The 2840-nt window shown below is 50.8% G+C and overlaps 1 pseudogene; it reads left to right on the plus strand.

Moving 5' to 3' along the window:
* Window positions 1-274: 274 nt before the first annotated feature.
* LOC141501369 (uncharacterized) lies at window positions 275-1444 on the plus strand (annotated as a pseudogene).
* The last annotated feature ends 1396 nt before the right edge of the window (window positions 1445-2840 follow it).

A 2840-nucleotide genomic window follows, 5' to 3' on the forward strand; every position in this document is an offset into this window, starting at 1 on the left:
TGCACACAGCCCCAAATTGTCCCTCATTGTTGCACTGATGGAATGAGCAAGTCCATCAAGTTTGACCATCACCCCCATGTTGCTGTCAGGGTGTACAAAGTTCTTTTGGTTCTGCTCATCTCACTCAACATCAGTTCATCAGTCGGAGCGGTGGCGGCAGTGGGGACTGGGCGGGTGCGCAGGACGAGGACTAGGCCCAGGCCCAGGCCCAGGCCACGGCTCCTGCTCCGGCTCCGCTCCCTCGGCCCGCAGGCGCGCGCAGCCCCGCACAGCCATGGTGGTGGCGCAGGCCCCGGGCCCGGCCGCGCCCAAGCTGCTGCTCCTGGCGTCCGCAAGGCTCCGGGGTCCCCCCCCCCCCCCCCGCCCCGCGCCCGCGCGCGCGCTGCCCCTGGTGGAGGCCCGGGCGCCGCCCCAGCCCCCGGGTCCGGCCAGAGCCCAGCCCGCAAGCGGCAGCGCCTCACGCACCTGAACCCGGAGGAGAAGGCGCTGCGCAGGAAATTGAAAAACAGAGTCGCGGCACACTCGGCCCGGGATAGGAAGAAGGCCCGAATGAGTGAGCTGGAGCAGCAGGTGGTGGACCTGGAGGAGGAGGATCAGAAACTTTTGATTGAAAATCAGCTTTTGCGTGAGAGAACCCATGGCCTGCTGATGGAAAGTCAAGAGTTAAGACAGCGCTTGGGGATGGATGCCCTAGGAACCGAGGAGGATTCAGAGTCCAAGGTGAGCGATGGCCGGCTGGTGACCGGGTCTGCTGAGTCCGCAGCGCTCAGACTGCGTGCACCTCTGCAGCAGGTGCAGGCCCAGTTGTCACCGTGCCCGGACACTGCCCCGGGGGCACTGACTCTGCTGGTTCTTCAGACTCTGAGTCTGATATCTTGTTGGGCATTCTGGACAACCTGGACCCAGACATGTTCTTCAGATATGTTAGCACAGAGTACTGCCTGCAGGAGTTCAAAGAGCTGGGAGCAGAAGAGCCCACCTCCTTACCAGCCTCCCCCTCTCCTTTGGTGGGGCCCCCATCAGCCAAGCTGGAAGCCATTAATGACCACGTGGACACCAAGCCGCTCATCTTGGAGATTCCCTCGGAAACAGATGGTCAAGGAAGCGTGGTAGTGAAAATCGAGGAAGCCCCCCCCCTCAGCCCATCTTTGAAGCAAGACCCCCCTGAGCCGCTCACTGTGTCTGTGAAAGAAGAACTGCCCGAGAATGACCTGATCCCGGAGCTGGGCATAGAGAACCTGCTCTCCTCCAGTCACTGCCTCAAGTCCTCTCCCTGCCTGCTGGAGGCGTGTAGTGACTCTGGCTACGAGGGCTCACCCTCCCCTTCCAGTGCTATGTCCTCCCCCCTGGGCACAGGCCCCTCCTGGGAGGACACATTTGCCAATGAACTCTTTCCCCAGTTGATCAGTGTCTAAAATAGTATTGTTCACTTGTTGTCCAGTCTGAAGGCCCCCCCCGGGGGGGTGGACATTCCCTTGAGGGCTTCCCCTCTTGGACCAGGCTTTGCTGGAGCACCCCCAGTGCTGTCCTCGGCTAACTCGCTGGACTCACTTTGTCACCTGAGGGAGACAGGAAGTTAGGGTCTGAGCCCTTTACTTGCTTCTCCCCTTCCTATTTTGCTACATTTTGCCTCTATTAGTCAAGTCCTTTAGTTTTCTTGGATAAGCAGAGAAAATACCTGGCGGAGGGGTTAGCATTCCCATTGTGTACAGTTGGATAACGTGAACATTAGAAGAAATCTTTTGTAAAGCTAGAGAAATTTACGGTGTAAATGCTTAATGATAAGAACTCCTTCATGTGAGCTTGGCTTTGGGGAGGCGCTTTCTCCATTTTATTATTTAAAACCACCCGTGCAATTAAAATGTGAAATGCAAAAAAAACATCAGTTCATGCAAATCCTTCCAGGCTTCCCTGAATTCTCATCCCTCCTGGTTTCTAATAGAGCAATAGTATTCCATCACATACATATACCACAATTTGTTCAGCCATTCCTCAAATGATGGACATTCACTTGATTTCCAATTCTTTGCCACCACGAACAGGCCTGCTATGAATATTTTTCTTTTTTAAAAAATTATTAGTTAATTAATTTATTGATTTTTGAGTTTTACAGGTTTTCCCCCAATCTCACTTCCCTCCCCCCACCCCCAACAGAAGGCAGTCTGATGATGGTCTTTACATTGTTTCCATGGTATACATTGATGTAAATTGAATGTGTTGAGAGAGATAGAATATCCTTAAGGGAAAAATAAAATATAAGAGATAACAAAGTTACATAATAAGATAACTTTTTAAAAAAATTAAAGGTTATAGTCTTTGGTCTTTGTTTAATCTCCACAATTCTTTCTCTGGATACAGATGGTATTCTCCATTGCACACAGCCCCAAATTGTCCCTGATTGTTGCACTGATGGAATGAGCAAGTCCATCAAGTTTGATCATCACCCCCATGTTGCTGTTAGGGTGTACAATGTTCTTCTGGTTCTACTCATCTCACTCAGCATCAGTACATGCAAATCCTTCCAGGCTTCTCTGAATTTTCATTTCTCCTGGTTTCTAATACCTCAATAGTGTTCCATCACATACATTTACCACAATTTGTTCAGCCATTCCCCAACTGATGGACATTCACTCAATTTCCAATTCTTTGCCACCACAAACAGGGCTGCTATGAATATTTTTGTACAAGTGATGTTTTTACCCTTTTTCATGATCTCTTCAGGGTATAGACCCAGTAGTGGTATTGGTAGATCAAAGGGTATGCACATTTTTATTGTCCTTTGGGCATAATTCCAAATTGCTCTCCAGAAAGTTTGGATGAGTTCACAGATCCACCAACAA

This window comes from Macrotis lagotis, chromosome X (assembly GCF_037893015.1).
Source record: "Macrotis lagotis isolate mMagLag1 chromosome X, bilby.v1.9.chrom.fasta, whole genome shotgun sequence".
Classification (NCBI taxonomy): domain Eukaryota; kingdom Metazoa; phylum Chordata; class Mammalia; order Peramelemorphia; family Peramelidae; genus Macrotis; species Macrotis lagotis.